Source organism: Podarcis gaigeae, assembly GCF_964106915.1.
Source record: "Podarcis gaigeae genome assembly, chromosome: 6".
Classification (NCBI taxonomy): Eukaryota; Metazoa; Chordata; class Lepidosauria; order Squamata; family Lacertidae; genus Podarcis; species Podarcis gaigeae.
The window spans coordinates 96539251-96554016 of NC_139682.1; the positions used below are offsets into that span (position 1 = coordinate 96539251).

The window sequence follows — 14766 nt, forward strand, 5'->3', positions numbered from 1 at the left end:
AACATATTTCTTCAGCCAGTCCATCTACAGATGGGATCATCTTGTCGCATCCTGTCCTGTTCTCTTGCAAAGCAAGAGTTGACAGCCAATGTTTTTAGGATCATGGGAAGAGGGTAAATTTGGTGCCTCTTGTTCACAAGGGACAGATTGTGGTTAAAACAGCCTTTTTACAAGAAAATACCAATCGTAGCATGTAAATAAATTACATCATTTTTATGTAGCCAAGTTAAAACAGGTGGAAAATTTGGGTAATCCTTGAGTGCAGCTCAATGCTGTAAAGGCATTTTGGCTGCACATGATCAGACAGCAGCTTTGATAGTAGAACTACTAGTGAAGAAAAGGGGATTGCCTGATGATTTGTTTTCTCTTACTACTTGTTGAGGTGTTTAGACTGAATAGATATCTTGATTTTATGTCAGGAAAGGCAGGAGTGATCATGGATAGCTAATGTAGCTTCATCTCTGAAACTTATCATGTCTAGGCTTGGCTATCCTCTGTTTGGAAGATGAACACAGTTCTTAGAAACTTGGGAGGAGGATGGGCGTTACAAATAATTTTTGTTCGTTTATTTTGGGCCAAGCAGGAATACTTTCTTAACCCATAATTTACAAAGAGCTCAGTGGATGTAGTCATCTAAATGGCTGTACCCTAGAAGAGTTGGCCATGGAAATTTTGTAGTTGTGTGGTTAGTGCTCATACAGTATTGTGATGGCCATTGGCTATAAACAATAAAATCTAATGACTGGTCATTGAAGTGGCCATATGGGCAGCAAGCCTAAAGATTAATCTTAATTAGTGTCCAGAACCTGATGCAACATGTAAGCGTTGTTAAATCAGTTGGGAACTGTGACCATAGTGCTATCAAATTCAATAAGCGGACAGTTGCCAGGAAAATCCAACACAGTCATATTCAACATTAGAAAAGGAACTGAGGCAGTTGTCATTGTAGGTCTTAATGACAACTTAAAAACAGACAAATCATCTGGTCCAGATGGCATACATCCGGGAAGTCTTCAGAATTCAAATGCAAAATTGCTGATCTTCTAACAAAAATATGCTACTTTTCTCTAAGATAAGACTCTGTACTTGAGGACTGGAAAGTCACCAGTATAACACCAATTTTTAAGCAGGGGTCTAGGGAGGATCTGGGAAATTACAGGTGGGTTCTTTTTACAGAGGTCCCTTCCAGATCTAGGATTCAAGCATTAGATCTCTTTTAGCCCACCGATGTGTCATTTTCCAGCTCTTTTTCAGTTTTTTTTAGCATAGGTTTCCAAGCAGAAGGGAAGGCATTGTCAAAGGACCTTGTCTCCCTAGCAAACTCTACCAGAGCCATCTTGCTGAATTCACTATCATTTGCAAACCAAATTGAAGCAAGTTGATACAGTGAACTTGTTCTCAGAATCATAATACTGAACCTTCAAGGATGCCTGCCTCTATTTTTTTCAGAAGGAAGTGACCCCTTTAAGGCCAAAGATTTCAGAGGTCCCTCCTAAGGTTGTCTAATGTGCCATTTCTCCCAAAGACATGTCAGCTTTGCAGCAGTAGCCTATCTTGGACTTCCATAGATTAAAAGAAATGACAAAAAAGAAGACCTCAACAGGTACTAGCAAATTCTAGTTCCTAAGTATGATCCTTGTGAACAGAGATTCAAGAATGTCCCACAGGAGTACTTTGTAAAACATTAACTCTTTGAATAATCTTGCATTACAAATTGAATCACTCATATTAAGTAATAATCCTTTGTACATTTGTACATTTACAAAGGATTTGTACGTTTTAAATAGAGACTTTCATTATTTTCTACCATTTTTGTTCAACATTTTAGATTCTTGTAATTTGCATTCAGCTAGTGGATCAGAATCTTCTGCTGGTTCCCTGCCTGACCTAAGGTGGGTCATAAAAGCAGCATTGCATGCGTCCTACGCAGGGCTCCCTTTGAAAGTGACTCGGAAACTACAATTAATCCAGAATGTGGTGGTTAGATTGGTGACTGGGAGTCGCCGCCGAGGCCACATAACACCGGTCCTGAAAGACCTACATTGGCTCCCAATACGTTTCCGAGCACAATTCAAAGTATTGGTGCTGACCTTTAAAGCCCTAAACGGCCTCGGTCCAGTATACCTGAAGGAGTGTCTCCACCCCCATCGTTCAGCCTGGACACTGAGGTCCAGCGCCGAGGGCCTTCTAGCGGTTTCCACACTGCGAGAAGTGAAGTTACAGGGAACTAGGCAGAGGGCCTTCTCAGTAGTGGCACCAGCTCTGTGGAACACCCTCCCACCAGATGTCAAAGAAATAAACAACTATTTGACGTTCAGAAGGCATCTGAAGGCAGCCCTGTATAGGGAAGCTTTTTAAGGTTACTTTTTTACTATGTTTTTATATATGCTGGAGCCACCCAGAGTGGCTGGGGCAACCTACGTAGGGCGGGGTACAAATAAATTATTATGATTATGATTACGATTACAAATCTGAAAAAGTTAAGTTCCACATATTGGTGCTACTTTTTCCTCTCCCCCCACCCTTTCTCTCTCTGCTTTGATTAGCATTTTACTTAATCTGAATGAATGATGGTATCCCTGATCAAGTCTCCCCCCCTGCCAGTTTTTATTGTTTTACAGCTTATGACTAGCAGTCTCTGGGATTCAGCTTTCTGCTTTTTCCCATCACATTTCCTTCTGCAAAAGCGTGGGAATAAAACAGGGTCCGAGAAATGAGTCAGGGCTGTTCTTGGGTTATGAAATCAGTCTGTCTAGGCTGAGCTCTCCATTCTCTGTCCATAATAAACTTTATCTTTCTTTCCATCTTTTCCCTTGCATATTGTTTTCGGATATTGAGGAAAGGGAGATCATGGCTGATATAGCATCTGCCATGAAAGAGCTCCATGATATAGCTGTCTTGCTACATCCCAAGGGAAATTGTAGATTTGCTCTGGTCAAGGGACTGTTGGCTGCTTTCCCTCTCACACCTGCATTGTGAACACCCAACCCTAGTTGTTCTGTGCTTTAAAAAAAAAATTCAAATCACCTTCTGTCATACAAATTCTGTGGCAAGAAAAACTGGATTCTGTAGCTTTTGTAAGTTATGCATATCAAGCAAATTTGCACAATTTTCTTTTATGATGTATAATTTTTTTTTCTACTAGCGTATTGTTTTACTTGAGTTGAGTTGGGCAAGTATTGGAGCATCGAAGCTCAGCCCACAGACTGGAAACTTAGCAAACTTCTTGACATCTGATATTTCAGTAGGTGTTACTTACACACTTTCTAGCATATCTTCACACTCACAGGAGCTGGAAACTTGGATCTTTTCAAATGACAGTTGAGATTCTCAGAAAGTCACATTTTGTGGCCAATTCCACTTTTGTTGCTGCCATGGAATTGTGGGGTGCACTAGCCATATTTATAACCTGCTAGGCTGGGGGTGGGGAACCTGCAGCCCTTCACAATATTGTTGAACTACAAGTCCCATCATCACTGACCAGTTGACATGCTGATGGGAGCAGGCATCCAGCAGCACTTGCAGGACCACGGGTTCCTCATCTCTGGCAGGTTCCCCTTCCTGTTCTTAGCCAATCACAGCCCACCAGGTATGAGTTGCGACCTGCTAGTCCGATGCAAGCAGCAAAATAGGAGACTTTGTTCAGCTTAGATGTATCTGTACAGCTGTTTTCCTTCCACTTGTTGTACTGGCAGTACTGGAATAGCTCTTTCACAGCGAAGGTGGGACCAGGATGTGAGAAAAACAGATCAGTGAGATGCCCTTTGTTTCATGCCTTGTGGCACATTAAGGTCCCTCCCAACTCTACAATTCTATAATTCTGTGTTTATACATAAATAGCAATGGGATCCAAACAACTCTTAATCAGATTTTTAATGTGTTGCAGAAGAAGCTGTCTCTTGTAATGGGGGTTGGAACTGGTTTTAAAATAGATTCTTGGATTGAAATGAAGTCCCTGGTTTCATAAGGCAAAAAGATACTTTTGTGTTAGGTCAACAAATAAAGCACTGAAGGGAGATCTCTCAAAATGTTCTGGTATGTGCTTGGAACATAGTGTATTTTTAGCCATTTTTTGCTGTTACAGCCCCATGGGTGTTTATAGTCTTATTTGGTAACACTTAGCAACTCTTCTGATGGAAACGTTGTCCAGACCACACTGGATGGTAGAGCTAGAGCAGCGCAGTTTAGTCTGAGTCACGGCATTTGCAGGAATTGAGCTGTGGGATGAGATACAGCTGCGCTGCTCAGATGCAAACAGTCCAGCCTCAGTCCTTGTTAGCTTGCTGCACGCCTCCCGCTCCCTGTCCAGTCCTGAGGGGCAAACTGAAGGCCACATCTGCTCTGCCGTACTTCATTTTGCCCTTGAAAGAAGGTGCAGCAGATGAAACTGGTGTTCAAACAGAAGAGGTACATTGAAGAAATACATAGTGAATTTTGTTGTGCGATCTCAGACTGAGATTCAGTGTTTAATTGTGTGCTTTGGGACTTTCCTGTTGCCCTTGAAAATTGGGGATGGGCTGAGCTGGTATTCTTCCTGAAACTATAGAATTTTGTCTGAATATGACTATCGAGATTTCTTCCAATATCCCTGTTTTCAAGGCAAATACTGCATCACAAATATACGAACAACTCTGGTGTAAATGTGCCTTTCGCAAACACCATACAAGTCAAGTGCCTTTGCATATATTTTACTGCTGGATAGTGTGGCCATGTCTTCGGGGCTCATTCCCTGAGCCACAGGCAGATTTTGCAGCTGTCTGGGTCAGTTTGTAAGACACACAGGTAAAACCACACAGCTAATTTACTGTAATTTCACTTGTGCTTGACTGTCCATAGGATTCCTTGACTAAAGGAGTGTGGTATCCCATCTCTCCTGAAGAGAAAGACCCTCTTGGTTTCATTCTCTGGAAGCCCTGCCTTCCCTAGTGGTTAGAGTGTCGGATTAGAATTAGGGAGACTGTTTCAAATTGCAGTTCATAACCCTGAGCCCGATGTTATACTACATCCAAAAGGCATTCTTTAAATAATAATAATAACAATAATAATAACTGAGATTTGCCACATGTTTCAGAGTGCAAAAGGCAACAGTTGATCTTGTTTATATATCCAGACATCTGGGCAGGGGGGTGATTTCCTTGCCTTCATTTATGTAATATGATACATTGTAGGTGACTCACAGCAAAGTGGCTGTCCAACGAGGCCTTACAAATAGCGGGGGAGAGAAGGCAAGCAAAATGTGAGGGAGATGGTGAAAGATACAGGAAATTGAATGCAGATTTCCAAAGAATAGCAAGGAGAGACAAGAAGACCTTCTTAAACGAGCAATGCAAAGAAATAGAGGAAAGCAATAGAATGGGAAGAACCAGAGATCTGTTCAAGAAAATTGGAGATATGAAAGGAACATTTCGTACAAAGATTTCCATAATAAAGGACAAAATTGGAAAGGACCTAACAGAAGCAGAAGACATCAAGAAGAGGTGGCAAGAATACACAGAGGAATTATACCAGAAAGAAATGGATGTCCCGTATACCCCAGGTAGTGTGGTTGCTGACCTTGAGCCAGACATCCTGGAAAGTGAAGTCAAATGGGCCTTAGAAAGCACTGCAAATAACAAGGCCAGTGGAAGTGATGGTATTCCAGCTGAACTATTTAAAATTTTAAAAGATGATGCTGTTAAGGTGCTACACTCAATATGCCAGCAAGTTTGGAAAACTCAGCAGTGGCCAGAAGATTGGAGAAGATCAGTCTACATCCCAATCCCAAAGAAGGGCAGTGCCAAAGAATGCTCCAACTACCGCACAATTGCACTCATTTCACATGCTAGCAAGGTTATGCGTAAAATTCTACAAGGAAGGCTCAAGCAGTATGTGGACCGAGAACTCCCAGAAGTGCAAGCTGGATTTAGAAGAGGCAGAGGAACCAGAGACCAAATTGCAAACATGCGCTGGATTATGGAGAAAGCTAGAGAGTTCCAGAAAGACATCTACTTCTGCTTCATTGACTATGCAAAAGCCTTTGACTGTGTCGACCACGGCAAACTATGGCAAGTTCTTAAAGAAATGGGAGTGCCAGATCACCTCATCTGTCTCCTGAGAAATCTCTATGTGGGACAAGAAGCTACAGTTAGAACTGGATATGGAACAACTGATTGGTTCAAAATTGGGAAAGGAGTACGACAAGGCTGTATTTTGTCTCCCTGCTTATTTAACTTATATGCAGAATTCATCATGCGAAAGGCTGGGCTGGATGAATCCCTAGCCGGAATTAAGATTGCAGGAAGAAATATCAACAACCTCAGATATGCAGATGACACAACCTTGATGGCAGAAAGTGAGGAGGAATTAAAGAACCTTTTAATGAGGGTGAAAGAGGAGAGCGCAAAATATGGCCTGAAGCTCAACATCAAAAAAACGAAGATCATGGCCACTGGTCCTATCAGCTCCTGGCAAATAGAAGGGGAAGAAATGAAGGTAGTGAGAGATTTTACTTTATTGGGCTCAATGATCACTGCAGATGGTGACAGCAGCCACGAAATTAAAAGACGCCTGCTTCTTGGGAGAAGGGCAATGACAGGCCTAGACAGCATCTTGGGAAGTAGAGACATCACCTTGCCAACAAAGGTTTGTATAGTTAAAGCTATGGTTTTCCCAGTAGTGATGTATGGAAGTGAGAGCTGGACCATAAAGAAGGCTGATCGCTGAAGAATTGATGCTTTTGAATTATGGTGCTGGAGGAGACTCTTGAGAGTCCCATGGACTGCAAGAAGATCAAACCTCTCCATACTGAAGGAAATCAACCCTGAGTGCTCACTGGAAGGACAGATTGTGAAGCTGAGGCTCCAGTACTTTGGCACGTCATGAGAAGAGAAGACTCCCTGGAGAAGACCCTGATGTTGGGAAAGATGGAGGGCACAAGGAGAAGGGGGCGACAGAGGACGAGATGGTTGGATAGTGTTTTCGAGGTTACCAGCATGAGTTTGACCAAACTGCGGGAGGCAGTGGAGGACAGAGGTGCCTGGCGTTCTCTGGTCCATGGGGTCACAAAGAGTCGGACACGACTAAACGACTAAACAACAACAAGGTGACTCACAGTAGTTAAACATCAAAACACAGACACACACACAACTTGGCAAAACTATGTCCAAGTTGTAGCCGAACATTATGTAACTCAGCATCAGCCTATTTCACGGCATCCTGGCAATGCCATGCGCACCCCTTCTTCAAAACTGACGTTTTAGGCCAATTAGTTTTGAAGTAACCTGAAAAGTGATAGGAGAGGAAAGTAAGATGTTAAACCAGTAGTGGATAGTTCTCATGACAGGAATACCTAAGGCTAACGGTGATAGGAGCAGTCACCCTGGTTCATATTTGAGTCCGTTCCGGCACTCTTCTCCTTCTCCTGACTCCACTACCAGAAGTTCACAGGGCCTGAGACAGACAGACAGACAGACAGACAGACAGACAGACAGACAGACGGAAGTGCCTAAAGCAGAGTAAGGCAACATCAGGCAAGAGGAATAAGCCAATGAATTGGAAGACCAGGTAGCATATCTGAGCAGCCACAATGGTGCCCCTCCCTGAGCTAGAAAGATTTCTGGAATGCATGGAGTCCACTGAGGCAGCTGCTTCTCTAGGCAAGCAGAATGGAGTGTGCCTGTCCTCCTGATGAAGAAAATGAAAAATGTGGTATCACTGTGCTGCTTTCCTCTCACCTCCCAGTGATTGGAAAGGAAAGGAAACCTGGGGGTGAGATCTGGAGCAGAAGAGCCGGTATGCAAGGCTGGGCTTGCCAGGGTGCATAGGAAGGGGGCTTCATTATGAATGGGACAAGAAATGGGCTGAAACCCAAGAGAGGTAGTGAAGGTAGGTGAGACTGTGGCTGTGGGTGGTGGATTTTGGACACCAATCAGTTGCATGGTGTAACTGGAATATTCTGCAATAGGATTAGGACCCTTTGACCCTCTAGGTGTTGCTGTGCCATAGTGCCATCATCACAGACCTTTGACCACACTGGCTGGGGCTGAAGGGAGTTGAGAGTCCAACAACATTAGAGGCCACAGTTTCCTCACTCGTATTCTACAATATCTGATCACAATCAACATACCACTTGTTTCTTTGTTTTTTATTTTTGAAATCATCATTATTATCTTACATTTCTATTGTTGGGATGTTATTTATAAATTATGTTTGATGCAGCATTCGAAACTAACTAGGTGCTATTTGCCTTTTGCGACTCAGGAGCGCCCCCTTGCAACCAAGTGGAGATTTCTGCTGCAAGGTGTGTGACTGAAATCTCCACCATGGGAGAGGACAGCAGCCTCCCTGACTGACCACAAAAGCTGAAAAGGTGTTATCAGCTATAGAACTGCTGGAATTCCCTTCAACCCTACACCCCATGAATCAACCTTTTAATGTCCTGAAGGGGGAATCTGACTCCCTTGTCGTACAGTTTCCACAAGTAAAGAAGCTGCAAAGCTCTTTTCTGTGGTTAGATTCATTGCTTCTCTCTTGGGTGGGGAGCAGGAGGGGAGATCTGAATTGCTAACTTTGCAGGTAGCAACTGAAGACAAAGTGCAAGTTGTCCTTCTGCAACAGCAAAACCCACCCCCAAAACATGTTCCCAGTCTCCACCAGGGATTCAGAAGGCTGTTCCACCACCTCTGCCTCTCACCTCTCACCCCGTTAATGAAACCTGGTTTCCACTCTGCTTTTGGTTCCTTGTTCCTAGATAGGAGAGGGTGGATTGGTGTCCCTCAATTTCTTTCTTCTTGATTTCTTTCTGGTCATCTCCCCCACCCCCTTATTTCAGAAGAGAAGGGGTGTGTATGGATGTGCCTTTAAGCAAAATGAGCTTTGCTTGGGGGGGGGGCAGGAAGGAATCAAGGAAGAATGGGGGGTTGCTTTGTTGTTATTTTGGCAAGAAGTTTACTTGGTTCCATTTGTGGGCATTCCTTTCTTCACATAATGAGGTGCTGGAAGGCTGTTTTGGACTCCTCTCTTTCCCCAACCCCCATTATTTACAAGGAACTCTCCTAGAATTATATTTCTACTGCCCCCCTCCTCTTCTCATAGCCCCTCTCCAAATGATCTACTTTCCCATCTCTATTCCACAGTACTTGCACATTTGTTTCACTTTCTCTCTCTCAGATTTCTTTCTAGTTCAGCATCATAGTAATAATGAACTGCAGTATTTTTATTAATGACTTTATATGCTTCTTAAAGAGTATAGCATCTAGATCAAGGGAAGTAATAGTGCCACTGTATTCTGCTCTGGTCAGACCTCACCTGGAGTACTGTGTCCAGTTCTGGGCACCACAGTTCAAGAAGGACACTGACAAACTGGAACGTGTCCAGAGGAGGGCAACCAAAATGGTCAAAGGCCTGGAAACGATGCCTTATGAGGAACGGCTAAGGGAGCTGGGCATGTTTAGCCTGGAGAAGAGGAGGTTAAGGGGTGATATGATAGCCATGTTCAAATATATAAAAGGATGTCACATAGAGGAGGGAGAAAGGTTGTTTTCTGCTGCTCCAGAGAAGCGGACACGGAGCAATGGATCCAAACTACAAGAAAGAAGATTCCACCTAAACATTAGGAAGAACTTCCTGACAGTAAGAGCTGTTCAACAGTGGAATTTGCTGCCAAGGAGTGTGGTGGAGTCTCCTTCTTTGGAGGTCTTTAAGCAGAGGCTTGACAACCATATGTCAGGAGTGCTCTGATGGTGTTTCCTGCTTGGCAGGGGGTTGGACTCGATGGCCCTTGTGGTCTCTTCCAACTCTATGATTCTATGATTCTATTCTATGATTCTATTAATTGCCAAAGTTGGCCTCTAAGCAGCAAGTGTTCAGATGCTGTAGGTATATATTCTTTTAATCCTTATGGCATCCCTGTCAAGTGTGCCAAGAGGCGTTGAAACTCCATTAACAAAACCATTAAACATAGTTACATGTATTATAGCAACATGGTTTTGTTCTTATTTGATAAACAAGTTCCTACCCAGAGTTACAACTTTTTAATGTCAGGGTTTCTATACCTTTTCACAGCTTGATGACAGGCAGAATTGAGACGTCAACCAGCTGGGACCTCCCCATTTCATACAGTGATAAATAAGCATCACCTGTTGAATTTCTTTCTGATGTGCATATGCTGCAGCCATAGGTGCTCACCAGAAGAAAGATGGCAATGCTATACACAGCTGATAAGCTAACTGAAAACGTTAAATTCTGAATGGGCATTCTGAGAGATATTAATTGTCTAGTGAAAGTGGGTTTTTAAAAAACCCAATTTCTGTTCTACAGTTTTTTCTTTCTACTAAATGGACTTGGCATGATCAACAAATTCCAGAGGGATAGGCATATATTATATTATATTATAATTATTATAGTTTGTATACCACCCTTTAAACCAAAGGAATACTATGACATTCTAAAGGCTTAACACATTTAAGCCCACTTTGTCAGATTGCTGAATGCGTCTCATGAGGTGGCTGTAGCCTACAAATGTTTGTTTTGTTGATGCCACAGCAGTGTAAGTCTGATATCTACTTGTTTTACTGTGATGAATCTTCAATACTGGAATCCCATTAGCTGTATTTACATAATAAAACACTCTTGAGAAGACATGGCACCCATCAAGGAATAGAGGGAGGATTGTGCTTACATTAATCTTTTAATGTTAAGAGATTCTCAAATTATGGATATTAAAAGGAAGGTCTGCAAAATGCATTAACACAGGCATCCTCAACCTTCGGCCCTCCAGATGTTTTGGACTACCATTCCCATCATCCCTGACCACTGGTTCTGTTAGCTAGGGATCATGGGAGGTGTAACCCAAAACATCTGGAGGGCCACAGCTTGGGGATGCCTACATTAACATTTAGTTAATTTGCATGGTAAATGTAGCATCCCAGGTAACCAGAACCTTTCATATAGCAGGATTTTGAAGGTTCAGCTGTAAGGGCAGTCCTGCAAAAAAATAAAATAAACAAAATTATTGCGAATGGAGTGTTCATAAGCATGCTGCTGGAGAGGTAATGCACAAAAATAATGAATTAGGTCGGAGGTTTTCAACCTTTTTGAGTTCATGATTCCCTTGACCAACTACATTTTTTCTGCGGCACCCTTGTGGGACTCAGGAGCACAGTTATGCCACCCCTTGCCTTCAGAGCTGGCAGCCTCTCCCTTCTTGGGAGTCCCCTGGGCAGCTGCTGCTGCTGCTGCTGCCGCTTCCGATCCCTGAGCTGCCCCTGCCCCCTGCCTCAAAGAGAGGGGCCTCCTCACACTGCCCTGAAGGGCCTGGGTCTTGTCTGTCCACTCCTAACAGCAAGGCTGGTGGCCTGGTTGGCTGGGCTCCCTTGCCTGCTTTCTTGTGTATTCCGAGGCCACCTCAGCTCCTGGCCGGCCCCAGAGACGCCATTTGCCTGCGGAGCTTCTAGCCAGGGCTGCTGCAACAGTCACACAAGCCTTTGGGAGGCAGAGAAGCAAGAGGGCATCAGAGGAGAGAGGGGAAGGAAGAGGGACAGAGACCAGTGTTGCATGCGGCATCCCTCACCATCATTCAAGGCACCCCAGGGTGCCACGGCACACTGTTGCAATCCCAATCCCATTTGCCTAGGAGTAAGTCCCTTTTGCATTCAGTAGGATCTACAGCTGTGTGGAAATGGATAGGAATGCACTGTTAGACCCATTCTGCCAAGAATTTTGGTATACTGTAATAGATGTACAGTCAAACCTTGGAAGTCAAACAGAATCTGTTCCAGAAGTCCGTTCGACTTCCAAATCATTTGAAAACCAAAACGTGGCTTCCAGTTGACTGCAGGAGCTTCTTGCACTCAATTTGAAGCCGCAGAAACCCTGTCGGACATTCGGCTTCCAAAAATAGTTCACAAACCGGAACAGTCACTTCTGGGTTTGTGATGTTCGGTAGCCAAAACGTTCGGTAATTAAGCTAAAGAAGTGTGCATGCACACGAAAGCTCATACCAAGAACTAACTTAGTTGGTCTTTAAGGTGCTACTGGAAGGATTTTTTTTTTTTTTGACTATGGCAGACCAACACGGCTACCTATCTGTAACGGTAATTAAGCTGTTCGACTTCCAAGGTACGACTGTATTTAACTGTGACAGCAATACTTGCTGAAGTTGCAACATAACATATTGGGCAGAGAGGAGAGAGAGAGAGAGAGAGAGAGAGAGAGAGAGAGAGAACACACACGCGCGCGCACACACACACACACACACACACACCCAAGTACAGTGGTACCTTGGTTGTCAAACGCCTTAGTTGTCAAACAAATCGGCTCCCAAATGTCGCAAAGCTGGAAGTGAGTGTCCCGGTTTGTGAATGTTTTTTGGAAGCTGAACATCCAAAGCGGCTTCTGCAGGTTCCAATTGAGTGCAGGAAGCTCCTGCAGCCAATCGGAAGCTGCGCCTTGGTTATCAAACCATTCTGGAAGTTGAACGGATTAAATTTGAGAACCAAGGTACCACTGTACTTAATACTTATGGTTGGCCACTGTTGCTGAGCCTGAGCCCCATTTATGTTTGTGGTGTCCAATTAACAGTTACTATTAAAATGCATTACTGATGTGAATTGTGTATTAGTTCACGTGTTTCCATTTTTTTTTACTGTAATAATAATAATAATAATTGTAATAATACTGTAATTGTTAAAATGTGCAACTGAATTGTAAAACGCTAAATGTTTGCAATATACGTACACAATTAGACATTCAATTGTTGTGCCCTTAAGCTAAATTTAAGGAGCCATTTGGCGAATAGCTTGCATATCTAACACTGGTTTAATGAAAATAATTACTAAAAAACCCCAAAATGAGCAGGCAGCATCCTATTTCTTCCATGGAGAAATATTGCCTTGCCATATGCTCCCTTCAGAGCCTGAAGGGCTTGTACTCCTGCTGGCTTCGTTCCTATTGATGACAAGGGCTCTTCTTACGGGCCTTGGGCGCCTGAGACTGCTCTGCTTTTTGTTACTGCCTCAGATGTATACGTGGGCTCTGATGGTTTGTGCAGGTGACTTTGGCTATGGAATGGTGGCGCAGTCTGTAATTGTGAACTGTCCAACAGAGCCCAACTTTATCCAGGGAAGCAGCATACTGGGTTTAATGTATATCCCATGTCTTGTGATTCATGTTTCCATTAGACGGCCTTCTGTTCTTTAGGCTTAGAAAACATATTGTACAGACACTGGCAAAAAGTAAGTCAGTAGTTGGCTGCCACTTAGAATAAAAGCTGGCTTTGTTTTTTTCTCTGGCAAAATGTCCATAAGGACACTGGCAGGCATGTTGGATGTCACTACTTTAGAGTAGGTAGGAAGCATTGAACCCCTTTGCATTCAACAGCCAGCTTCAGTATTGAGAACTTTTCTCTGCTAACACTAAGCATGAAACTGGTCCAGTTCCAGTGTAGGAGAGCTAAAGGGGAAGGAGGTTGCACTGCACTGATAGCCTCTAGCCCTGACATTTAGTCCTAATGGCAGCACATTGGGTTGTTCACTATGCTGTATAAGTGTCATGGATAACATCATATGCATATCTCCTTAGAGAACTTGGATATATTAAATGCTTTTAAATAAATAAAATACTTCTTTTAACAGAGAGACCGAAACAGAATTAATGAAATTACAGACTTGTTCCTATATTGATTTTATGATTCTCTGCTGAATGTATGAAGTGTCTATTCTTGTGTGTTCACGTATTCATTCTGCCCCTACCCTGCTGTCCTTCAGAGAACTCAGAGTGGCTTGCGTATGGTTCTCAAGTGGTCTCTTACCCAGGCAGCTTATGGCGCTAGGCCTGTTAAGGCTCAGCAGAAGACTTGTGTCATCTGTCTTCAGACTATTCAGGAGCAATGGATGAATTATTAGCTTGAGGCTACACTTAACTACTAATGAAAAGCTCCTTAGTTTCTGGTTTGGGCCAGTCAGTTGTTCTGGATATTTTGCAGCTCTCCAGTCTTTAGGTTTTGTAAACAGCAATAGATTTTCCCTGATTGCACCTATAGGGTAAAACAGGGCTCTAGTACTGTGTCTGTTTATTCCAGAGATAATTGCATAGAGTAATATCCTAGATTGTAGGCTCTTTTTAAACACCCCCCCCCCCGCCACTGCCCAAGGTTCAGTTTCTCAGAGACCCTAGGCAGGAGGAATCATATGCTTCACACACGTCAAAAAGCATTCATGGTTGTGACCCATGCAAGTTGTTTTAGCACTATTAAATTAGGGGTATGATTATGGGGGGGGGGGGGAGAGAAATTGGGTAACGGGAAATAGTTCTGCTCCCACTCTCAAACAGTGCCCTATCCACGTAGCAGGTCAGGGGAAGACTGTTCATGTACAGCACTGGTTTAAAGCAGACCAGTGGTTTGACTCAGTAAATGATGTTGCTGTGTTGATTCTCCACCATAGAGAAACTGGCTTTGTGAGACTGAAAGAAAAGAAATTTGATAGTTTCCTCTCTCCCAGTCAAATGAGGGAACTCCAGTCCACCTACAAGTAGTTCAGTTATTAAGTACTTGCTGTCATACCTCTGTGCATACCAGAGTGCAACATGAATGATTCATTAATGGGCAGTCATAAAGAGTGAGAATTAGCATCCAGCATGTCCCATCTGGGACTGCATACACTCCCCCCCCAAAAAAAATGTTGAAGTTAGATGTGTTCCCCATTTTGTTTTGTCAAGAAAGAAAATGAAAAAGGTAGCCCTTGTGTTTGAACAGCCCTGATGAAGAGCATCATTTTGCACACAAGAGCT

General features: G+C 43.3%; 1 protein-coding gene and 1 long non-coding RNA gene across 3 annotated transcripts in view; one reads left to right on the forward strand and one right to left on the reverse strand.

Annotated features, from left to right (window-relative positions):
* LOC310846878 overlaps nt 1–2798 on the reverse strand; it is a 196623-nt gene extending 193825 nt beyond the window's left edge. Inside the window, exon 1 of the long non-coding RNA XR_014565570.1 lies at nt 2789–2798. This is a non-coding gene — a long non-coding RNA (uncharacterized lncRNA). The remainder of the gene's footprint in view (nt 1–2788) is intronic.
* Nucleotides 1–14766, forward strand: part of ATF6 (activating transcription factor 6) — an 84718-nt gene that overhangs the window by 64060 nt on the left and 5892 nt on the right. The gene's annotated exons all lie outside the window — the stretch shown is intronic.